General features: G+C 42.6%; 1 protein-coding gene across 2 annotated transcripts in view; it reads right to left on the bottom strand.

Moving 5' to 3' along the window:
* STRA6 (signaling receptor and transporter of retinol STRA6) overlaps window positions 1-23,274 on the bottom strand; it is a 76,032-nt gene extending 52,758 nt beyond the window's left edge. Inside the window, exon 1 of one of the 2 annotated variants that reach the window (XM_031956622.1) lies at window positions 23,024-23,274. The gene's annotated coding sequence lies outside the window, so the exon portion shown is untranslated. Of the gene's footprint in view, window positions 1-15,232; window positions 15,339-23,023 lie in introns of those variants that run through there. The other variant, XM_031956623.1, reaches the window with a different exon arrangement.
* Between the last annotated feature and the right edge of the window lie 2,554 nt (window positions 23,275-25,828).

The raw sequence follows: 25,828 nt of genomic DNA, 5'->3' as shown, positions 1-25,828 counted from the left end.
TTAACAGATAAAGTTTAAGGACACTCGGCTTAAATGACGTGTCCAAGGTCACACAGATGGGAAGCAGCAGAGATAGAATTTTTATCCAGATTTTCCTATTCAAATCCAAGGTTCTTGCTTGACTTTCTGGCCTCCATATCCCGCCCCCCCCAGACGAAATTTTCTGCTTTAGAATAACAGGCACACAGAAGAACCTTTCAGGCCTCCGGCTGGTCACTCTGTAGTGACCACTTTTACAACATCTACTTAAGGAGAAAGTACAAAGGCAAGAGAAGAGGAAATCAGCTCTCCTGGGACCTTCTGACACGGGAAAGCAGTTGGTGAGCCCGACCTTTTGGGCTCCCCCTCCAAGGGTGATTCAGAATCTCAAATACCTTTTTCTTTCTTCCACCAGTCTAAGATAAACTGACACCACCCCACCCCCGCCCCCAAGGCAGAAAACAGATTTAAATAAGAAGCAGACCAGAAGGACAAGGAGCCGCCCACAAAGAAGAGCAATGGAACTCTTTGTCCTTCCTCCCTCCCCTCCCCTTCCCAAGCCAGGCCATTTGCTCCACCCCATGAGCATCACCACCAAAAGGCTGAGTGTGTGTGAGGGCTGGGGGGAGAAAACCAGCAAGGGGAGAGGAAACTTTGTAGAGAAGACGGAGTACGAAAAGGAGGTGGGGAGAAGGGAGACCACCTAAGGAGGAGAAAGGAGAAGGATGGAAAGAGAGGAACTTAGGGGAAAGAGAAGGGAGAATGGTGGGGAAAGGAAGATGGTGGCCTGAGAGAGAGAGCAAGGAAAAGGAATCCAACTTTTATCCAAAGCCTGTGAAAAATGGAGAAAGGCTAATAGGATTTAGACAAAAAGCCAGAAGGGGCTTAGAGATTTTACAGAAAGGAAAGGGAGGCTCAAGGAGGTTCAGTGACCTGGGTCTGAATCCATCCCTGGCCCTGGGACTCAATCTTGTTCTTCTTCCTCTGTCTTTAGAGGCTGGGGTAGAGCTACTGCTGGAATTGGACTTTGAAGGAAAAGAGAGGGCCCGAGGAAGGAGCCCATTCTGATGGGCTCTGATGATCAGTGCAATGGACATTGTAGAGACTCATTCCTGCTGTCTGCTCTTTGATGGCAGAGTATAGAAAGTATTAATCAATTATCTACAGTATCAAAATTAATCAATAATCAATCAACTGTAATCAAGTCAGTCAATGAATCATTCACTAAACATCTATATACAAAGCATGTTGCTAGATGATGGGGATACAGAGATGAAATGAAAAACAGGCTCCGCTCTCAGTTTATATCTACTCCTGATAATAATCAGTATTATAGAGCACATTAAGGCTTTCACAAAGATTATTTCACTTGAGGACTCACAATCCTGCAACATAGGCAATGCAAGTGGGTCTTGCCATTCCAACCTTACTGATTAGAAACTGAGATTCAACGGGATTAACTGACGGGGCTATGGTTACATAGGAATTGTTGCAGTCAAATCCTTCAGCAGCGATTTCATGTTGCAGGTAGGGTTCATTGGAGCAAATCATTGGAACAAAAAGTCCAGGTTCCACCCAGCAGGCCAGGATGCTTCCCAGTGTCCTAGGAGTTCTCTTCCAGTGGCAGAGGCTGATTCTGTGAAGGGCATCAAGTGTGTTTTCATCTACAGTATCCCAGTAGATGAATGGTACCTGCCATCTTGCTGGTTCCTCTCTCCTTAAAGGAAGGTTCTCAGTCTCCTAGTTGGAGCTACAAAGTCTCCCCCATTTCCCATCTCCCTGAGCAGTACAATTTCTTGGAATTCCAGTCAGGCTTCTCAGCTAAGCTTTAGTGAATCATGGTTGATTCCCTGCCTCCAGCCACAGAAATCTTAAGCAGATAATGTGGAAGGTCTGACTTGTCTAGAACAATCCTGATTAGGAAAGGTGACCGGCAATGGGATGCAACGATGAGGCAATAACTGTATTCAATTATAATGTTTCAGAAACTAAGGAAGGAGAGAAAAATCCTACAAAGGACTCAATTAGACCCTTTATATTAAAATATCTTAGCATTACTTTGGGGTTTTTATTCCACTGGCTATTAGGACTTCTTGTAGGTTGCTCTCTGTTCCCCTTCCAGCGCTTTTTGGTTCTCTGAGTCCCATTTAGACATAGATCATGAGGGTCACACTCCCACCCCCACCCTCTTTTTTAGGGGGGATCACTCAAAACAACTGTACTGGACTAACCTATGTCTCCTATGGGAGGCTGTCAGATGCAACTGTAACCGCAGAATCTGATCCCTGTCCTGAGGGCACACACACCTTCATTGGGAAGACCCCATTCCTCTTTGCTCCCAGGTTGACCCCTGATTTCTTCCTGGAGTTGTCCAGTTTAACTGCACCATGAAGGTAGAACTATTCTCTTAAACGTCACTGTTGCCTCCATAATCCCCTTCCCTCGCTCTGCCAAAGGGTTACCTACCAAGCATTCACCAACTGGGACAAACACTCCTGGCCCCAGTCCTTTCTCCTTGTGTCTGGTGTACCACTGCATAAGCAGGGGTCTTTCTTCTAGTCTTCCTTTATCCTCTCATCCCACATCTGCCCCATGGCCCAGCAGGGCTTGCAGCCCCCACTCTGCCCCAAGTGCCAGGCTCTTCCTCACATGAGCTGCTGAGGGCACTTCTTTTTATTCTGGACTTTCTGGATTCAGCCTCCTTGCCTCTGCAGCATTCAGTAACCCCCAGGCTGGTTCCACCAGCCTTCGGCAGGAAATCTTCCCGTCCGGATCTTGTTCTCTCTATAATATGCTGATGGTATCATGCAACAATAACGCAGCAACCTTCCTCTCCACGGAAAACCAGGGCTTTCTGCCCCCTGCTACCTCTGATCTGTTACTAGCCCACCTTTGGGGCCAGGACCAATTTCAGAAGAATTAGGAGTCTATCCAGTTTTCCCCAGTCCCTTTTCTCCTTCCAGGTACGAACAAACGCCTCGCCCTCCTTTCCCAGATCTGTAATCCCACTACCCAGTGACCCAGAGGGCCTCCTTCCCTGGGGAGTTTCCCCTCACCTCCCACCTCTAACCCCAGTACGGATTCTCTCACCTTGCTCAGCACTCACACATATTAAGCACCTAATAAATGTTTGGTGGATTTACTCGAATTCCATTTTCTCAGGGTCCTGTTTGCTACTCGCTGGGATGAAATGCTCCAATAAGTGAATGTACTCAAAGGTGAATGAGAAGGGCAGCATGAGTCCCAACTGTGCCATCAAAATGGATCCACCACCCAAGTCACCTTGGGCAAGGCTTAAACCGTGCTAATTCCCAGTTTCTTCTTTGCTGAATTGGGGGGGGGGGTGGAAACCCCTTGCACTATCTACCTCCCAGATAATCTTTGTAATCCTGAGGGTCTCCACAAATGAACATCTTGTAACCACTGACAGTGAGCCTGTATTTTGCCTTCCCCAAGCTTCCTTGGAGCATTGTTTGGAGCTCTGGGACTCGAGACTTAAGAACATCAGTGCATTGGGGAGCATCAAGGAGGGCAAACAAGGTAGTGAAAGATCTTGGGTCCATATTTAATGAGAATCCATTAAAAGAACACATTTAACCTGTAGAAGAGAAGAATGGGAGAGAGTAGTCCACTATCTCCAAGTATTTGAAGGGCTGTCAATTAGAAGAAGTTAGATTGACTTTATCTCCAGAAGACAAAGAACCAGGAGCAATGGGGGGAAAATCATCAGGAAGAAAATATAGGCCTGATTTGAGGAAAACCAAACTGACCAATCTCTCTCAACTAATTCAGGCATCTAATGATGGAGAGAGTTTCAGAAAAATTTGGCAAGACTTGACTGAACTAGTGCAAAGTGACATGAGCAGAACCAAGGGAATACTGTACATAATAACAGCAATATTGTTTAATGATCAACTGTGAAAGACTTTCCTACTCTAATCAATTAGCACAGCGACTGGCAAATAAAATAATAGGCATTTCATAAACACTGATTATCGCATTGATACAATGACTGGACAATTCCACAGAACTTGTGATAATGCTAATCATTTTTAAAGAGAGAAGTTGATGGACTCTGAGTGCAGATTAAAGCATGTTTTGTTTGCTTCCCTCACCTCCTTGCAACTGGCTAATGTGGGAAATATGTTTTGCATGATTTCCAAGGTATAATGAAGAACATATTTCTTGCCTTTTCAATGAGTGGAGGAAGGGGGAGGGAAGGAGAGAATTTGGAACTGAAAATAAAAAAATTTTTTTTTAAAATTACATATATCTAAAAGAGGAATGGGTTGTTTATGGAGGTTGTATGTTCCCCCCCCCCCCTTTCATTTTTTTTTTCAAGCAAACCATTTGTCAGACACGTTATAGGAATTTCTGTCATGTATGAGCTGGACTGGATAGATGATGGTCACTGAGGTTCTTTCCAACAAGGAAATTCAGGTTGTCTTTCCTGAGAATTGTTTGCATTTGGATATTGTTATTATTTTTCCTTCATTTTCAAAGAGTTTGAACGACATCACTAAAAGTCTTAACTTACACGGGAATTTGACTTAAGTGAGGCAGAGCCCGGCAAAGCATTTTGGTAAATAATAATCTGACAGCTTTCAGCTCCTACATGCCCCTTTCATGTTTGCAAAGCATTTTACACCTAATTAATTAGTGCGATAATCCAAGCATTTGGAATCTCATCTGATCAGTAAGAGAACTGAGTCTCAGAGTGTTAAAGGGACTTAGGAATCATTCCTAAGAATAAGAGGCAGGATTCAGACTCGGCTCCCTCCTGACTGCAACATCCACAACTCGATATTAGTATATCCCCGGAATGAAGTTCATAGGCTCATGGGAATATCGAGGGGAAAAACAAAAAAGCAGCCATTGAGGCAGTCTTAGCCCAGACCCTTCATTTTAAAGGTCAAGAAAGTTTAAATAATTTGCCCAAGATTATATAGGTAACAAGTGACAAAGGCAGGAATGGATCTGCCTCCTCTGACTCCAAAGCCTATGCTTTTTCTTATGATTTTTATAAATATACAGATTATTGGTGATGGTGGTAGTTATCTCAGAGTTTGTTGTTTTTGTTTTTTTCTTGCTAGAAAATTCCACGTTCCACAGCATATCAGTATTTATTTTATGATAAATCAAGTCACTCTTATCCCAGGAAAGATTCCAAGGTTTGGTAACCTATAAAGGACCCAATTTTCTTTCTTTTCTTTTTTTGAATCTTTTTATTTTCAAAACATACGTAAGGATAATTTTTCACCACTGACCCTTGCAAAACCTTGTGTTCCAATTCTCCCTTTCCCCTATTCCCTTTCCTAGATGGCAAGTAATCAAATATATGTTAATATATTTACATATGATAAAAATATATGTAAATCCAATATAGACATGTGTATTTATACAATCGTCTTGCTGTACAAGAAGAATCAGATCAAAAAGAAAAAAAAAAGAGCGAAAATAAAATGCAAGCAAACAACAACAAAAGAAGTGAAAATGTTATGTTGTGGTCCACACTCAGTCTGACAGTCCTCTCTCTGGGTTCTCAGCTGGTTCTCTCCATCACCAGATCGTTGGAACTGGCCCAGTTTTCAAACCCCGCTTTGGGCATCCATTCCTACCTTGTCTAGACTGGGCATGGAATGACCTCACTCATTGAAGGAGACCCCACCACCCCCGAGGCAGCCGAGGTTGCTCTGTTAGAAAATGTGTCCTTCCTTGAACCCAAAACTGGCCTCCATCTGTAATAGCTCATCCCACCTTCTGGGGTCAAGAAGACCATGTTTCATCTCTCTCTCACTGGCAAAGCTCCAGATGCTTAAAAAGGCTGCAATGCTGCCCCTCAGTCCCCTTACTGTGACCTTGGGCACAGATGGGCCCCTGGATTCACTCTTCCTAGAAAGGCAGGTTCTCCTGCCAAAATGCAATTAAGTTCCCCAGGAGGGGAAAGGAGATAACATCCATCCCCACACTCAGGCCAGATTAGTTTATCAAATTAGCTAGTTGTCACTCTGGAAGACAGATCAAGAGCCGGGATGATGGGTTCCCAAGAGGGTGTCTGCAGGTGTTCACCCTAAGGAGGTGAGGGGATCCTGGAGGGAGGGGTCTCAAACACAAGCCCAGGCCCTGGCTCGAGGTCTCATTGAATAAAAAGCGAGGACTCATGGAATAAAAAGCTGCCATCGAATAGAGCGTGGATTTTTACCCATTTGGAGATGTCCAACCCATGCTTAATGAATGCTTGTTGATTCATCGACAAAACAAAGAATAATATAACTCAAAGTGTATTAAGTAGCTTCCTTCTCCTCTCCTCCCCCCTCCATCAGCACCAAGGTCTGGTCCAGGAATTGGGGATTATATAAAGTTCAGGTCAGACCCAATTCCATCCTTCATAGAGCTTAGGGAAAATGGCCAATTGCAGATCAATAGACTAAGTTAAATCATGCTAAGTGCCTAGATAGAATAGATACTTGCTAATGGGGGGATGAAGGGAGAAGACAAAAGATTTCCTTGACGACTGGACATTGAATCTGACTTTTAAAGGATGGACAATAATACGGAAATGTCCTTTTATTCAGTCTTGTGCTGGGCAGTTAATTCTGTGTTTTCCCGATCTCCCTCTCTGGTCTAGTAGGAAACTTTTAAAACAAGTGACAGGACAATGGGGTATTGTCAAAAGAGCCCCAGTTCTGGAGGTAGAGAATCTGGGTCCAAGTCAAGATCTGCAAGAGTCAGATCAAACAAGCCAGAGTAGATCGTTAAATTTTCAATGTGAACATTTATACTTCACAAATCTGGTCTCAACTTATGGTTTTGTGGATCATTTAGACTTAAAATGATAAGAGAAAATTTTAATGATGAAATTTAAACTAAAAAGTGTTTTCTGTGTACTTTTTTAATGTTTGGAGAACTAGTTGGGGACTAGAGCCCACCACTGGTTTAAGAACTACTCCATGCATCTTACTCTGTAATTTCAGGAAATCATTTCATGAAAAGTGGGTGCTGTAGAGAAAGGATTGGACTTGGGTCTTCCTGATTTAGGAATTTCCTGCTTCAGACACTAACTAGGTGATTTAAGCCATGTAACCTCTCCTAGACTCAGTTTCCCTATCTGTAAAATGTAGATGATAACAATAACAGAAAGTAGTTCAGGAAGCCTTCCTGGAGGAAGTAATAGTTGAATTAATGTTGAAAATAACTGTATAAATACGTATACATATATTGTATTTAACATACACTTTAATATATTTGATATGTATTGGTCTAACTGCCATCTGGGGAGGGGGAAGGAGGGGAAAAGTTGGAAAAGAAGGTTTTTCCAGGGTCAATGCTGAAAAATTACCCATGCATATGCTTTGTATATAAAAAGCTTTAATAAAATAAAATAAAAATTGGAAAAGAAAAAAAAGAATTAATCTTGAATGAGAAATATTTGCACAGGAAAAAAAAATTCTAATGGGAATATTTGCAAGCACAAAGACTGAGGAAGGACTAAACATGGAGGAGGTGTCTATGGCGGCAGTGAAGAGGCCAGCTTCAAAACAGGGTATTCCCTGCCCGAGCACCAAGCAGGTCAGTCTTCCGGACTTGCCCAATATAGATCTAGAAACTAGAAGGGACCCTAGAGGCCACTTAGAACCCAACTTCCTAAACTGTAGCTCAGGATTCCCAAATGGGGTGTTGTAACAGAGGGTGAGAATCATGAAATAAATCATGATTTCATGACTTTATATAAATCAGGATTTATTATCAGTATTTGATCTGGATGCCCATTTTATATACCTATATCCCCAGAGTCACTTAAAAAAGCCGTTGAGAATAGAAAACATTTAAGAAGCCCTGATCTAGAATAACCTCTTCATTTTACAGATGAGTAAACTGTGGTCCAAAGAGAAGAAAGGAGAGATCTTCAGTGACATGGCTCAGGCTCACTTAACAGGACTCGTGAGCATTATGTTCCTTGGCTGGAACAAAGTGGGGCACCCCAAAAAGGATAGAGAGAAGACTTTGTCCTCTGAACCCATCCTGGAGCTTCCTTCCTTTCCCTTCCCTAGGGGCCAAGGTTCTTCAGACCATGAAGGACCAGGAACCGGCTTCCTCCTTCCCTCCCTCCTGCTGTTTTCTTTCCTGTTGATTAAACTCAAGGAATTTTAACCACTGGAAAAACAAGACCTGCCTTTCTCCCTCGGCCCAATCTGCAAAATCCATTTTTATCAAAAGCCACAAAGAGCAAAGAAGAAAAAAAAAAGAGAGAGAGCTAAAATAGGTCAGAAGGAGAGAAAAAGAGCCAGACAGGCGGTGCAAGTGCTTCTTGAAGCAAAGGAAAGCTATGGGGACTCCAGAGAGCCCGGGGCTAATGCAGGAGGGTCACTTCCCGCTCCAGGTGTCACCTGCAGCTTGAGTTAGTCTTTAGTCCCTCCAGCTTCCCCAATTCCCCAAAATCTGCTTCTTGGTCACAGACCAATCGCAATCCTGGCAATAGAAGGAGGTTCAGTCCATTTTCCATGACCATAGATTGATTACTCTCTCCCCAAACTGACCCCGAATTCCAGCCTGGAACTTCCCCTAATCCCAGCCACCACTGACTCCTGATCCTACCCATCTGTTTTATGTATGGCCACAGGCATGAGAGCAGATAATTAGAACATGGAGATCTTGGCTGCCCATTCATCCCCTGAGCCAATCTGCTATCGGCCAATGCTATCAGCTGCTTACTAGGCCCCTCACTCAAAGAGCAAGGGAACCCCATTCCCTTCCTCCACTAAGGGAATCTGCAGACTGAGGGATGTTCTAGAGCCCTGCTTCTTAAACTGCAGGGTCTTAAACTGTGGGTCTCATAACAAGGCAAGAGTCATGGAGTTATGATTCGTCAGTAAATGTCTGATTTTTATACCGATTTTATATACCTATATACCCAGAGTAAGGTAAAAAATTTGGAAGAGAAAAGAAGTTGTGAGTGAAAAAAGTTTAAGAAGCCCTATTCTAGAGGAGGTCTGACATTGTGTTTGGAAGAAGGGGCTTGTTTTATTTTTAATTTAATTTAATCTTATATTATTTTAATTTATCTTTAATTTTAATTTAATTTAATAATTAATATTGTAATTGGTTTATTCTATGTGATTTCAAAGGGGAAAGCTCCAGAAGAAAAAAATCCATTGGGGAGCATAGGGATGGGAAGAACCCTCTAGAAGATTCAGAAGAAAAGGTTTCTGTTTAATAGGACTTCCTAACAATTTGCCCCACAAATGAATAGGTTGTCTCCTGACGTAGTGAGGCCCCTGTCCCTAACGGCAATCAAGGAGAGGCTGAGTGACTGCCTTTCATGGATTCTGGCATCAATCAGGACACCGGACTGGATATCTTCATCGGTCATTTGTATTTCTGAGATCCTGAGACTTTGCATTTTCTTCCTTAAAAGAGTTTCTCATCTGGGATGACTGAGGGATAAATTAATATGGCAACGGGTGACATTAATTACTGCTCAGGGACTTTATCATTTATCCTTTCAACAGGTTCACCTGGGTTCTGTTTCTCATTCCTTCCCTAGCTACGGACAAGAACTAGGAGTCCTCGAGCCAAATAAATCCACCTCCTCTAATCCAATTTGCACAGACTCATCCCTAAACATTGCACAGCTGTGTCACTCCCTCACTCAAGAACTTTCAGTGGCTCCCCATTTCCCAGCAGATCAAGTTTATAATCCTCAGCTTAACACTTAAGGCCCCTCATAATCCAGGCCAGTTTGGCTCCTTAATATTCAGCTTCTATTTCGCTATAGAGGTTCTTCCCTCATCTCTAAAAGGAAGGATTTGGATTAGAAAACCTCTGAAACCCTTTCTGGTGCTGGGCCCACGATCCCTTCCCTCCCACTATAGTTGATTTGCTGCACTGGTTCGTATAACTCCCCCTGCCTGCAATGGCACCCCACTCTTCCCTCATGTACCTCCTTACCACCCTTACTGGATCAGCCCAGCCCTACTCTCCCAGGAAGCCTTGAATCCCTTCCCTTCCCACCCCACGCTCTCTCTCTTCTCTGACTGAGATTTAATGACAAAGAAGTCTCCCACCAGCGAGCACCCCTTTCCCCTGGGGAGTCCCGGTCCCACGCCAAAAATAGAGGGATCCTTGTCTCAGCCCAAATGGAAACTTCCCCCCACCCCAGCCATTTGCCTGAAACCCAATCCATTCACCCTGGGTCTAACCTCTGAGGAGAAGCCCTTCCTCCAGCTTAGATCAAGGCAGGGCCCCCTGGACGGCTCCAGATTGATGGCCTCAATAAGCCCCTTCCCCACTTCATTTGTCACCATCCATCACTCCTTGGGGGTGGAAGGGGGAAGCGGTTGCTGTCTTGCTCAGATGAATTTCACAGAGGGATGGAGGGGAGGGCCCGCGGAGAGGGGAGCCCAGTGGCATTTAATAAAGATGATAAACATCGGATGCTCTGGGCCCTGTGGATTTTGAAGATTTAATTCCATTTAATTTGACTTTGGACTTGGGCTTCAGAATTGTGGCCTGGCCCTTTGGATATTGGAAAGTTGTCAAAAGATGACCTCTGGGATCTCTTTCTGAACCCCAAAGATTAGAAGGTGCGAGGGCAGGCAGGTGTCTTCAAAAAGCCTCTCTTCCCACCCCAGAAGGCCTTTCATCTTTCCCCAGGAGACCAGACTCCAGCCTCAGCTTGAGCATCCTGAAGCTCTGAACTCTGCTGGTTCCTTCCCCCCCAGGGAAGGGTCTGCCCCCCCCACCCCCAACACACAACAGGCTCCCCCTGGGCACAGTTTCCAGAAGGGTGCTACCCCCTCCCCCCACCCTACCAAAAATCCTGGTACAACATAAAATAAAATGGGATTATGGAGACCAAACACCTCCCCTTGCTCCCCAAACACAAAGTTATCTTCTTCATCGAGGTGCACTAGGTTTGCAGTCAGATACTCTGGGTTGCAATTCTAGCTCGGCCATTTATTACCGATATGACCGATTTAGGATGACAACCTCTCTGCCCTCGTTCTCTCCCCTTCAGAGGGGGATGGACCAGGAGACATCATGGATCTAAAACTCTGAATGCCCACAGCGAGTCCCCTGCATGTTGGGCCCTGAGCCCCATGGGGGCCAAGGCAGCCCTGTGGGGGCCAAGGCAGCCCTAGAACTTTGACTTTCCTCAGAAGCAGAGATGGTAGCAGGGGCCAGAAAGCCCCCCTCTAGAGGGACTGAACCCCCCTTTTCATTTTAGAGATACATAGACAAAATGATGGATAGGTAGATAGAGTGATGGATAGACAGATGATAGATAGTAAATGTTCCTTCCCTCCCTCATTTTCCCCTAAGTGTCTATTATGCTCTGCGCTACTGGGGAAGCATTAGGGAACGGTAAGCCAGACAGCTCTCAATCCCAGCTCTGAAGGAACTGACATTCTAATGCAGAGAAGATGATGTACAAAGAGATGTTAGATGGGGGGAAGGGAGAGGAGGACTCGGAGGGGGTGGGGTGCACATAAGCATCCCCACACAGGTAGAGCCAGGGGCCTGGTCCCTGGAAAGCTGAGGGGGGTTGGAGTTCAGAGATAAAGACCTAGTCTCTTTGGCGGGGAGATGGGGGCACCTAGGAGATTGTGGAAGGAGCACCCAGGGGGGACTTTCATTAGCAAAGAGAGCTCAGACTTAGCAGTCTCTGGGGGTCCCAAAAGATCCAGTGTGATCTTAAGCTGTTCAAACTTCAAACTGCCTGACATTTTGGGCGACAGCCTTACAAGGCTTTGGGAGAGGGAGATTTTGCTGAGGGGCAAGGAAAGCCCTGAGCACCTTCAGATTTAGGCTGCTGGGGGGGGGGGGGAGCAGATGACAGAGTGGGGAGGAGGGAACAGGTGCCATGTGCAGAGTAAGGGGCAAAGGGAGGCCACACGGGCATTCTATAGTAAAAATAGAAGCCCTGGATTCAAATCTCACTTCTCTCCATCTGTGACACTTTGGGCTAATTATTCTTTTTTCTGGGTCTCAGTTTACTGATCTTTAAAATGAGGGGATTTGAATCCATCACCTCTAAGATTACTTGGAGTTCTAGATTTCTATTTTGCAGAGGAAGAAACAGAGTCAGAGCCATGCCATGTCATGGGGGATCTGAAGCTTTACTCCAGGTTCAGAATTCTTTCTTCTTCACCATCTGCCTTGACTTGGGCCAGAACCCTTCCAGCCCCTGGGCAGCCTCCCCCTCTGCCCCACCCAGAAGGGGCTCCTAGCCCCTCTTCCCCCCACACTATTTCCCTGTTTGCTCCCAGCTCCCTCCTCCCTTCCTCCCTATCAGGTGATGGTTCCAGGCCTGCCCCAGACACTCGGCCTTTTCATCCAACCTGTGGGAGGTGTGGCCAGCCTCAGAGGCAGCACACTGGGCCCTTTGAGGAGGAGGGGGGGGGGACCTGGGAAGCTGCCAGCTCCCCTTCTCGAAGAGGGGATCCGCAGGCCTGCCGGGAGTGGCCGGCTTCTAGCTGGTTCAGCATGGGGAGAGGGGCACCCGGGGGCTCCTGTGGGAACTTGCAGACAAAGTCACAGAACCAGAGACTGTCGGGGCTACAAGAGATGGATCATCTTTCTCATTTTACATCGTTTTTGTGCCACGGATCCCTTTGACAATCAGGTGAGTGTGCCTCAGAATAACAGTTTTAAGCTTACAAAATAAAGTGCACAAAGCTACAAAGGAAAACGGGATATTTATACCAAAAGTTAGTCATCAAGTTATTAAGAAAAAACAACAATGAATCCCTGATTGAATCCAATGTCTCCATTTCACAGATAGAGAAACCGAGGCTCCTAGAAAGTGATTTTTCTACCAATGGAATCATCCATAGCCTTATAAGGGATCTCCTCTAATGTGTATCATCCCCAGTATTTTACAAGTGAGGGACAAAGCCCAGGGAGCTGGGGTGACACTGAAGAGAGGACCCCTGAACTTGGAAAATCCTGGAAGGAGAAAATCTTCAATTCTGTCTCAATAAGAGACTTTGCCCCATGTCTTTTTCCTTAAATGAATTTAAGTTCCAACTGCTTGAGGGGGAATGATGTGGGAAAACTTCCTGTCTTTGATTCCCAAACCCCTGGTCCCTTTGAATTCCAATAGAAGATCCGGACCTGTCCCAGCCCCATCCGGATCTGAGCCAACTTTGGGGCTACACCCCAAAGCCCCTCGAGCTAAGTCTCCTATTATAAAAGGGCCACGCTGGGAACCCCTCTTTGCAGAGATTCCAAACATGGCAGCCATGTGAGGACCCTCTGTCCACTGGACCCTCTGTCCAGTGCCCTCCTTGTCTCTACCTTCACCTGTCTCCTACTTCTAAACCCAATAATAAACCTCTTTTACCAATCTAGCTCTCTGGGCCAAAAAATTCCTTTATTGGGGACTCGCGCCGCTACTAGACCTCATTTACCGCCGTAACCTTGCGCTGAATCCAAGGGGGTTGCAGGGGAGCTCTGTTTGACTCCCTGTACCCCAAACCTGCCACTAGACCTTAACTAAACCCCAATTTCATTTAGGTACCCCATATCTAGACCTCAACAACACAAGAGCACCCAGCCTTAATTCCAGTTCTGCCTTGGATACCTGCTAGCCGTGTGACCCTGGACAAGTCACTTAGCCCTGTTTGCTGGGAGAAAAAAAAAACCTCAGACTGTCCCAATATCTTTGCCATAGACAGTCCTGAAGTGCTGTGGTCCCCAGGGTCACAAAGACAACAGAATTAAAATTTGAACCCAGTTTCTCAGACCCCCGAGTTAATAATTATCTCCCATATTTCCTGCTGCCTCCTTGACGGAGTTCACTAAGACATCTGTAGGGAAATCCATATCTAGGTCTGCCAGCCTATGGTACCGGCCCGGCCCAGAAGGGAGCCCCTGAATCCCAACTCCAAGGTCTGAAATGCTCCTAGAGTTCAATGGAGCTTTGTTCCAGGCAATCTTGGAGGCTTTCTGGCCAGCTGGGAAGGGTTATCAGCTTAGCTCTTTAACAAAGGATTAGTTTATCAGATGCTAGCTGATTACAAGTCCCCTAGGCCAAAAGAAAAAAAAAAAGAAAAAGAAAGAAAAGAAATGAAGAAAGGAAAAAAAAATCCAGGACATTTCCAAAAGACTCGTGATGGAAAATGCTATCCACACCCAGAGAAAGAACTCTGGAATCTGAGTGCAGATCAAAGAAGACTATTTTCACTTTTTTCCCCCCTTTCTTGTGGTTTTTCCCTTTTGTTCTGATTCTCTTCACAACATGACTAATGTAGAAATATGTTTAAACAAACAAACAAACACAAGTCTGTGGCAATAGCCCAGTTCAGATCCTCCCTATTCCTGGCAACCTTCCCTGGTTGTTCCAGCCTTCACTCGTTTTTTCTTTTCTCACCTTCATCCCCGACTACCTGTACCCTGCCCGGCGTTATTAGTGGGGCCCTTTCTCTGGCACATTATTGCAAGTTGTGAGGAGGGGGGAAATTCAGACCATTTGCACAGTTTCCTATGAAATCATAAAGGAGGAGAAAGGACTCATTTGTGCAAAAATGTTTGTAGCAGCTCTTTTTGTGGTAGCAAAAAATTGGAAAAAAAAGTTGATGCCCTTCAATTGAAGAATGGCTGAACAAGTTGTGGTCTATGAAGGTAACTGAATATTATTGTTCTAAAAAAAATGACAAACAAGCTAATTTTAGAAAGACCTGGAAAGATTTACATAAACTGATGCTGAGCGAAATGAGCAGAACCAGGAATACATTGTACACCACAACAGCAAGAACGCGATGATCAACTTATGAAAGACTTAGTTCTCAGTGGTTCAGTGATCCAAAACAGTCCCAATAGACTTTGGACAGAAAATGTCATCTGCATCCAGAAAAAAAACTAAAGAGGCTGAATGTAAATCAACACATGTTATGTTTACTTCTTTTTTTCTGTTTTTTCTTTTTTTTATCTCTCCCATGGTTTTTTTTTCCTTTTGCTCCGATTTTTCTCTCCCAACATGATTCATAAAGCAATTTGTGTTAAAAAATAAAGAAATAAAAATAAAATAACAAAGAGTTTTCTGTGGCTCTTAAACCTTTTCTGGAACCTCCTTACCTAGAAGGCTGCTGTCATTACAGGTGATGGATTTATAATTCTAGAAGTTCCTGAGCCATTGTACTTCCCCTTACTAATCAGCCTTTAAAAACAAAAAGCTCAAAGCTAATTTACTACAGGCACTTGTGCTAAGTGCTAGGATACAAACACAATAAGTGAAATAATAGCTACTCACAAAACAGGTTTTTGCTGACTCTGAAGACCCAGACAAGAAATTGAAGGCCACTGAGGCAGAAGCTGAGTTGTAAATATATCTACCAAGCACCAGATTTGTAGTCAGAAGACTTAAATACATAATTTACCACTTATTACCCAGGTAACCTTGGGAACACCACAATGCCTCCGAGCCTTAGTCTCTCCACCTGTGAAATGAGAGAGCTTGATGTCTCTAGGGTCCTTTGCAATTTTAAATCCCATGATTATGGATTATAAATTTAGAGTTAGAAGGGCCCCTTAGATGTTATCTAGTCCAGTATATTCAATTTACAGGGGCCAGAGCACCGAGACCCAGAAGTCAAAGGCCATCCAGGCGAAATAAATGGCAAGGGAGGATTTCCACTCAGGTGCCTCGAATCCAGACTCAATGCTTTTCTTCTCATCAAGCTTGATTATCAGAAAGAGAGAAGGAATGTGAGGAATGAATAGGAGTTCATTAAGTGACATAACAAAGAAGGATTTGGTTTTCTGGGTCACGGATTATGATCCCTGAACAAAGAGCTTCTGGTAAAACAGTAAATCTCGGATAAATGGGGAAGAACATATTTGGCAAGACTTTTGCTGGCCTAGTCAAGAAAAATTGAAATTGAAATCTAAAAGTGAAGAAGAAAAAAAGCCCAGCTGAATCATGAGGTAAATTATTGCTGGATTTATAACCGGAAAGAATCTCCTTCACCATGTAGTCCAACCCCCCTGATTTTACAATTGGGAAAACCAAGTCCCAGAGAAGGATCTAAGAGGTGGTAAGTGGTAGAGCCCACATCCCCCTTCTGACTCCAAATGCAAGATGGTATTTGTTTCACTATGATGCTTCATAGGCAGGTGCTCTGAAAAACACAACAACACAAAAGAGATCCAGGAAATCTCTATTGAAAATAAGAGAGAGGAGCATTGGGAAAAATGTTTCTGAACTCATGTCTCCCTCTCTCCCATCATTACTGATAGGGTTCATTTATAGGGTAGAATTTGTGCCAAATGCCTCCTGTTACCACCTAAGTTTCTAAGATATCCAAGAGGAACTAAGGGTATTTGATTTATTATTATTTGACAAAAGGAATTATCACTAAGACCTAATAGAATGAGACTTATGTTTGCATTATGTCTATAGGGGAATATTTTTTGTATTGTGAATTCTTAAAATTCGGAACTAGAAAATCTTCAGCATCACTAGGAGAATGGATAGAGCTGGATTGGAAGTCTTCTTGATTTCAAACCCCACCTCAGACATTTATTAGCTGTGTAAATAGGGGAAGTCATTTAAAATCACATGGCTTCTATGATCTCATTTATATTTATATTTAATAAATATTTGTTAAATTGAAACGTCAAACATTTAGGCCTTCTGCTAGGAGGCTTATTCTTCTAAAGGCAGACCACCTAAGACTTCAATTGTCTTGATGACAACTTTATCAGACTTAATTCTGACCGGAGTGTTACCCAAAGGAGCCAGCATAGACACTCATAGGTCCCACCTAAGGACATGGGCAGATGCCATTAAACGCAGGCATAGAGCAGGAGACTCTCAAGTAAGAAACTCTGGGCCTGAAAAGTATTATTGCCAGCGATGGGTTTCCCTCATGCACTAAAGTTGGCTCTGCTTATTTCCAATCCTGTTCATCCTCTCCACTTTCCCATGTTAATGACCCTAGACAGGGTCTGACTTTTGGTTTCTGCTTTTCATCTTCTTGCTGTCTCTGTAATGAACTTGGAGGCCATATGGACTGTATTTTCAGCTTCCATTGATTGGCTTTGATTAGAGTCAAGTTAGTGATGAAAGAGAGAGAGAGAGACAGACAGACAGACAGACACCACAAGAACACACACAAGAACATCCCAAGACTTGAAATTCTTTTTTTTTTTTTTTTAAGGACCTTAAATTCTTAAAGGGAAGGATTGGGATAAAAAGCTCTTAGAATAAAATTCTGATTGTGGTCAAGTTCCATTAATGCAAATAATGAATCCCTCAAAGTGATCACATTATTTGAATTCACAATGCATATTTCCATCGGAATAGAGCCAATTACCATATTTTACATAATTATAACTTCAAATACAGAGAATTCAAATACATGTGATCCCCTTTATGGGATTTATTATTCAAAGAAATCAGGACCTCACTGGATATAGTTGCTATCTTGGAAATTGCTGAATTTGGACCTGAAGGACACAGATTCAATTCTCAGCCCTCACATTTATTACTTGAGTGACTTTGGAAAGGTAACTTCTCTTCTTTGGGGCTTCAATTTCCACATCTATAAAAGGAAGGGCTCAGATTAAGTGATCCACAAGACCTTTTTTCCAGTTCTAGATCTATAACTGTGAAAAGAAGGGAGGCAACAGCTAAGGCAGGGGTGGGGAGCCTTTTTTTTCTACCACAGGCCATTTGGATATTTATAACATAATTCATGGACCATGCAAAATTATCAGCTTATAGAACTCAAGCAGTGGGAGGCTGTTGTGCCTAGCTTTCAGCACACCATCACCTGCAATTGCCTTAGCAAATGATTTCAAAGGTCTTATACAGCCCACTGGCCGGATATTCCCTACCCCTGACTGATCTAAAGGAAACAATGTGGTGACATAGGAAACTCTCCAAGAATTCAGATTTGTGAAAGATCAAAAGAGACAAGCAGGAACATATAGCCAAGGATTAATACAAGAGTATTACTCTGTTCTACAAGAGTAATGTCAAAAAGAATGAAATCTGAAAAGATCTGAGTTTTGGGGAAAAAAAATGCTAAGGATGACCAAAATGACTTTTAAAAGATATACAAAGAAAAAAGATGAACACTTAAATTCAATAAGCTTTTATTACACACCTAATATTTACAAGGCATTATGATAGGTAATGATACAAAATCGAAGATGAAACAGACTCTGTTCTCAAAAAGCTTATATTCTACTCATGAAGTATAGTCAATAGAGTTCTGGACTTGGTATCGGGAGACTTGAATTCAGATTCAACTTCAAATACCTCCTAGTTGTATGATTCTGGGCAAGTCACTCAACCACTGTCTGCTTCAGAGATAATAATAGCACTTAACCCATAGTATCAGATCAGATAATATATGTAAAATATCTGGCAAATATTTAAATTTATTATTATTATTATTGGGAGGATGCAATGTAGACATAGATAAGTGAGTAGAAAATGTATGGCAAGTAATTTCAGTGACAGAAGAGGATTAATAGGGTGAGGATGGGGGGAATCAGAGAAGAAATTGTGTAGCAGATGGCACCTACTAAGGCTAAGCCTTGACCAAGAAAAAGAATTACTACCTGGGGTCAATGGAATGGTGTGATGTTAATAAACAACAGAGAAAAAGCAGGATACCTTCTCCATCAAGGAGAATGCCTTTCATGTGGGAAAGGAGAGAGCCGACTCTGTGAAGAAGGACTTCAAGTCCAAGACAGGTGAGGAACTAGTAAGAGGAGACCACCTTTCCAAGGCCAGATGAATTATACCCTCCTGTGCACAGATTGAGTGCCCTATCTGGAGCCTCGGGGCTCTGCCCTAGTTACTTCCCTAAGGAAAAAAGAAAAACTAGGTCAGGATGTATCACTCCCATGGCAGACAGTCCAGTGTGTGGGTACCCTTGCACCTCAGGCTGAGTTACTGATAAATCTTGGCACTCTTAGTCCCCAAACCAACCATTTCTGCAGCTTTGAACAGAAAGACAAGGCTAGTGGTTCTCTTCAGTCAGAACACACACACAAACACACATTCTTTGGTAGCTGAACCCCCTAAAGAAGTATACACAGAGAAGGATGGGGCAAGGAAGACCTTAGGGCCATTGCTGTATGTTGTGACTGAAGAACCACCCACAGAAAGCAGAGGTTCTGGTTTCTACAACCAACAAACCCCCACCCCCAGGCACCCTGTCACACACTTTGCAAGTTGTGCCTTTCTGTGGCAGGTGGTATAGCTTGCGGATACATCTGTGGCTACTGAGCTTCTGGTCAAACCTTTCTGGTGTGCTGTGCCCATCAGCTCCCTCCCACAGCCAGCTTTAACACAGCTAACCATTATCAGTGATCTTGGAGAGATCTTGGAGGGATGGGAAAGATGGCAGGGAAGGCAAACGCTCTGATTTTTATAAAGAGAAAGGAAGGTATATTTCAAAAATTATACATCAGTGGGTTTGGTGCCAATTCCTGGCAAAGCTGTATAACAGATTGTTAAGCAGAAGGCTTGTGAGCTCATTAAAAATAAAGTAGTGTTCATTAGGAGCCAGCATTGATTCACTAAGAAGAAAACATGATAAACCTAATTCATTTCCTTTCTGCCAGTCACTAGACATGTAATGAAACTCTCAAAAACTTCAAAAGTCATAAAGAGGCTGAGATTTGTTTCCATGGAATGAGTACTTCTTACAGCCATAAAATCACAGATCTTTGTTATTGAAGTGTCAATAGACTGGCAATTCAAGGTAGTGTCGTAGATACAGCTCATCTTAATTTCAGCAAAGAATTCAACAGGTTTTCTCATGACATGCTTAAGATCAAGGTGATGAATCATAGAGATCCGTCACATGCAATAGTATGGATGGATGAATTTGTGGCTGATTGAATAATTAAACCCAGAGAGCTTTAATTTTGATGAATTGATTTTAATTTATTTGAAAAATTGTTGTGAAGCACGATATTAATATATTAATCTATTTCCTCATCTTGGATTACAGGTAATCCTGGGACACTCAAGTCTATGAACTGTCCTACTAACTTGGAAAGCCTTTGACGTTGGTTTGACAAGTTATTAGAGCACCAACCTTAGTCAAGTTCAAAGTCAACATAGAGTGCTCCATCAATTGATAAGTTTTCTCTGGAGGTGTGGGTTGGTTAATTCTGCATCGGTGGAGGGTCTTCCCATAGTACAAAATCAAAATCCTTCTAAATACTGACAAACATCATATGGAAAAGAATTTAGATTTCTACCATGGGGCTGTTGAGGTCAGATTCAGTGGGTAGAACTTATAATAAGATTGATTATGGTTCAGTCTAAATAAAAAAGTTCACCAAGTATCTGATGAAAAATTACTATTTTGATTAAGAGAAGCAACTGGTGCCTCATTGTTAGATCTGGAGTCAGCCTCAGACACTTCCTAGCTATGTGAACGTAGGCAAGTTACTTCACCTTTTCCTGACAAAAGGATTCACTGGATCCATGGAGAAGGAAATGGCAAATCACTCCGGTTTCTTTGCCAAGAAAACCCCATTGACAGTTGGTCCATGAGATCACAAAGAGTTGGACATGACTGATCGACTGAACATTGACCTACAGATAATCCTGACTAAGGTTATCCCCCAAAAATTTTTTTAAAAAGGAAAAGAACCCATGTGTATAAAAGTATTTACAGCGGCTCCATTTAGTAATGACAAAAAAATGGAAACTAAGGGGCACCCATTAATTGGGAAATGGCAACCAAATTGTGGTATACTAATATAATGGAATCTTACTGTACCATAAGAAATTATAAGGGCAGTTTTTTTTAAATCCTGGGAAGATTTGCATGATCCTATGCAGAATGAAGTGAGCAGAACCAGGGCAATAATCTATATAATAACAACATTCTATGGACAAAGAATTTTGAAAGATCAATAACTCTGATCAATACAATGACCAACCACAATTCATAAAGACTAATAAACACATCTTTTGGCAGTTATAACAGATTCAACATGAAGAATGAAGTATGTTTGGGAATGGCCAATTTGGGGATTAATTTTTGCTTGACTTTGCATACTTATTATAAGATTGTTCTACTTTTATTTTTTTTTAGATGGGAGGAGTTAGGTGGCAGGAAGAGGAAATAAATATTAGTGGAAAAAGTTATTGTTCTTGTTTTAATGAATTGGTTTGAGGTGATTCAAGGCAATCACAATAAACTTGTGATACAAAATGACATTCACATCCAGAGAGAGAACTATGGAGACTGAAGATCAAAGCATAGTATTTTCACCATTTTGTTGTTGTTGTTTTTCTCATGTTTTTTCCTCTTTTAATCTGATTTTTCTTGTGCAGCATGACAAATATGGAAACATGTTTAGAAGAATTGCATATGTTGAACCTACATTGGATTGCTTGCTGTCTTGGTAGGGAGAGAGAGGGAGAGAGATTTGAAACACAAAGTTTTGCGAAGGTAAGTGTTAAAAACTATCTTTGCATGTATTTGGAAAAATAAAATACTATCTAAAAATGAATTGGTTGCCTTTTGAGATAATGAGATTCATTATATGAGTGATTTAATGGAAAAATTGGTGCCATTGAAGTCAGAGGACTTGGATTTGCATTCTATCTGTGTCATAACTAACCTTAGACAAGAAACTTTAGCCCTCTCAGCTCAGGCTTCTCACCAATAAAACCAGGAGTTTTACTCGATTTACTAGATCATCTTTGTGATCTATAACCTACTGAATAGCTAGTACATGGATTCCCCAAACTCAGTTTCTTAAAAGAGATTGGCAAGTCGGTCAAGATGATTTGAAAGATTCTTTTCAACTCTCAGATTCTAAAATTCCATATGGGATATATTACATATGCATAATACATATATGTGTGGATATATAAACATACATATATTTACGCATGCATGCAATATACACGTGTCTATAGGCACATATTTTGCAATCAGCAGGCAGGGATGGGCTTGGTGGGAGCAGTCAGCTGTCATGTGAGAAAGCCAGCTCCACGGTGATTGTAGCAAAAATGTTAAACAATGGTGGAGATAAGAAAAAGGCTCCGTCCTCCAATTTCACACAACACCAAGTCCCACAGAGGTTGAGTCCTTCAAGGTCACAGAGAGTCTACAGCAGATATGGGGGATGGAATCTGATTCTCTGACTCCAAGCCTGATGTCCTTTCCATTAGAAACCACTACCAACCTCCCATGACAAAATTTGAGGCAAAAACCCTCATCACTCCCCAAATATAATCCAATAAAATTTCCTGACAACTCCTGATGTGGCCACCACCTACCCACTCCCACTTCTACATGCTGGCAAGTCAGACAAAAGGTGGGTAAAACACTAATTCATAGCTCACCAGAGTTGGAAAGGATCTAGAGACCCATGGGTCCAACCTTTACAGAGAAGGAAAAGTTCTGACTCCAACTCTTCTGAGTTCAAACTCTTTCTGTTACACTGATCCTTAGATTTTCTCTTTATTCCTTCTCTATCTAGAATGTGGAAGTAGAATCTTTCATTTTCTCTTCTTTTTTTCCTTTTTCTATCTTTTCTAGCCCTCTTTCTCTTTCTTTTCTATCTTTTCTTCTGTAGCCTCTCTTTTTCTTTTTTCTCTTCTCATTTCTCTTTCTTCTTTCTCCCTTCTCTTTCTTCCTTTTCTCTTTTTCAACTCTTTTGTCTCTTTTCTTTTCTCTTTCTCTTCTCTTTTCAATATCTGGCCCTTTCCCTTCTAACTTTTTTTTTCCATCCCCCACTTTCTCTTTTTTTTCCCTTTCATCCTCTCCCTTTCTCCCTTTTGTGTCTCTCACTCCTAATTCTGAAAAAAAAAAAACTCTGTTCACTCCAGCCCCCAATTCTCCACCACACTCCGTCTTCCTGCTCTCTCAATCCTCCTCTTTACTAGGACCCAATTCAGCCGTCTTTGGACTCAGCTGCCCAAGACAGACAGACAGATATACACACACACACACACTGCCCCAAGCCTTTTTGCCACTAATGACTTCCCCTCCTTTTCTTTTCTCTTCCCTGTCCCTTTTCCCACCCCAAACCACTAAGTAGACTCTCTTACCTGGATTCACTTAGGCTAAAGGTGACTCCCTGGATAGCAGAGCGCGGCTCCCAAAGCTCAGTTCAGATTCAGCCTCCACCTCTCTGTGACCCCCTCCTCCACTCGTACCCTGTAGGGATGCACTAGTGCCTCCAATGGGAGGCCCAGGCCAGATTACCCTCCCACTGCAGCTGCTTCTGATCCCTGGGCCTCTGAACTCCCCCCAGAGCCTGCCTGGAGGCAACCATGCAAACTGAAAGACAAAGTTCAGCTCCTCCGTGTTCCCTCCCTACCAGCTACGCTACCCAGTGATTTCATCCCCTCCTTGCCTAAAGGGGTTTGGTTTGGAGCTGGGAAAGCCTCAGAAGATTCCTGAGCAGTCAATAATTTCCTCCTAGCCCCAAATTCTTCTGGCCCCGATACCTGTTCTTCTGAAATTAACTTTCCTTTCCCTACGTCCCCTCAGGCAAAAAGGCTGCAGCAAAAGGTAGTAAAAGGAGTCTGGTAAGAGGGCTAAGGACTTGCCCAAAAGCTCGACTTAAGACTTGTTGAACAGGCTGCTTGTTTTGTGCAGAACAGGTGCTTATTTCTTCTGAAAGCCTTTTGTGAAGGTTAGTGAAGGGGAAGACACAAATCCTTAAGGACCCATCAAGTGTTTTATCATTAAACTTCAGTTCTTCCCTGTTCCCCCCCCACTGAGTCCCCTCTCTCCTCCTCCCTGAGCCTCCCCTCTGATGCCCAGAACACCCTTTGCCTTGTTCTATAGTCTCTGATCTATACAGTGTTGTTGCTTGGTCCCAGGCTTCCCCTGAGAGAACTGATACTCTGCAATCATCACAGGAACATGGTCTTACAGAGAAAAACTTGGTGCAGTTTCTCAGAAGGTGCGGTGAAAGTGAAAATTACAAGAAACTTGGATGCATGCACTGCAGGGGAGAACATCCTTTTCCCTTCTAGTCTCTCTTGCCTCCCTCCCTCCTTCCCTCCCTCCCTCTCTCTCTCTCTCCTTTTTAAGTTTAATTTTTTATTTTAAATGAGCAGACTTATTTTCTTTCTCTCTTTGTTTTCCCTCATTGGAAAAAACAAAAACCAAACCCTTGTAATAAATCTTCAGAGTCAAACAATCATAATTCCCTCTGTGGCCATATAAAAATATATCTTAATTTGCACCTCAAATCCATCACTTCTCTGTTAGGAAGTAGGCAGGCAACATGCTTCCTCATTAGTCTTCTGGAATAGCAATTGATCATGTTGGTGATCAAGAGTTCTTAAGTCATTAAAAGTTTGTTTTCAGAAAAGTTCTCCGTGAGCTCAAGCAAAGTAAAATGAACAAAATAATAGCAAAGTTGTGGGATAATCAGCTGTGAATAACTTTGCTGTCTCAGTAACACAATGATCCAAGACTACTCTGAAGGACTGACTTATGGTAAAAAATGCCATCCATACTCAGGGAATAAATAATGTCTGAATACAGATTAAAGCATTAAATTTTTTTTTCTTGAGAGTTTTTTTTTGGGGGGGGGTTATGTCTTCTTTTGCAACATGACTTTTTTGGAAATGTTTTGCATAACTTCATATGTACCTTCTCAGTGAGAGGTTGGGGGAAGGAAGAGAGAGAATCTGGACTCAAAGTTTCAAAAACTAGTTAAAATCGTTTACATGTAACTGGGCAAAATAAATATTAAAACAAAACAAAAAAAAAAAGGTGTTTGTGGTTATTCTATGAATTGTTCTAATTCTGCTCACATTGCATTAGTTCACGCAAGTTTCTTTGTTTCTTTCTTTCTTTCTTTTTTTTTTTTGAAACATGTTTTCCCAGGTTTCTTTGAAACCATCGCTTTCAAGCATTTCCGGTAGTACAGTAGTTCCCTGGGCAGGTAGGGCACAGTGGATAGCACACTGACCTTAGAATCAGGAAGACTAATCTTCATGACTTTAGATACTTCCTAGCTGTGTGATCCTGGACAAGTCAGTTAACCCTACCCACCTCAGTCTCCTCATCTGTAAAATGAGCAGGAGAAGCAAATGACAAACCACTCCAGTAGCTTTGCCAAGAAAACCTCAAATAGAGTCATAAAGAGTTGGACTTAACTGAGATGACCCATATTTTGTTCAGAGTATTCCCTAACAGATAACCGCTTTATTAGTTTACAATTCTTTGACCATTACAAAAAGAGCTGCTATAAGTATTTTTATGCATTTGGAGGCCTTTTCCTCTTTTTTAAAAAAAAATCTCTTTGAGGTATAAGCTTAGTAGAAACATGGATAGGTCAATGGTTTTTCCTTTTATAATGTACTTTATCAAGGACTTCCCCAGGCAGGAGGATGGCTCTGGGAGGAGAACTCTGCCTCTTGGCTCTGGAGTCTAGCCTTGCACTGATGAGGTTCAGTAGATAGTAGAAGGGAACATGTTAGTCTTTCTCATTGTACCCAAGGTAGGAGAGCCCAGAAGCTCTGATCCTACCATTGTCCTAGCATGGTGGCTCTGAACAAGTCGTTTCTCTATGTCTTAGTTTTTTCTCAGTAAAATGAGGACCAAAATACCTATACTTCTGACCTCATGAGGTGTTTCCAGGTTATTTAACATGTTTGACACAAGCCTAAAGGGCTTTGTTAAGGGCTAAAGATCATGCAGTATTATTGTTACTCACCAATGTTTCCTCCCTGGATCTCAACTCCTTTCTCTGTTAAATGAAGGGACTGGACTGGGGAATCTCTAAGGACCCTTCAAGGATCTAACATTCTTCATTAAAGAATTTTATGGAGTGTCTCGGAAAAGCAGCTGAGGGGGAGGAGCCCCTGAAACATAAAATAGTATGAAAAAGG

The sequence above is a fragment of the Sarcophilus harrisii genome, chromosome 2, assembly GCF_902635505.1.
Source record: "Sarcophilus harrisii chromosome 2, mSarHar1.11, whole genome shotgun sequence".
NCBI lineage: Eukaryota > Metazoa > Chordata > Mammalia > Dasyuromorphia > Dasyuridae > Sarcophilus > Sarcophilus harrisii.
The sequence above is the reverse complement of the archived record's forward strand: the minus strand, read 5'-3'. Positions and strand labels throughout refer to the sequence as shown.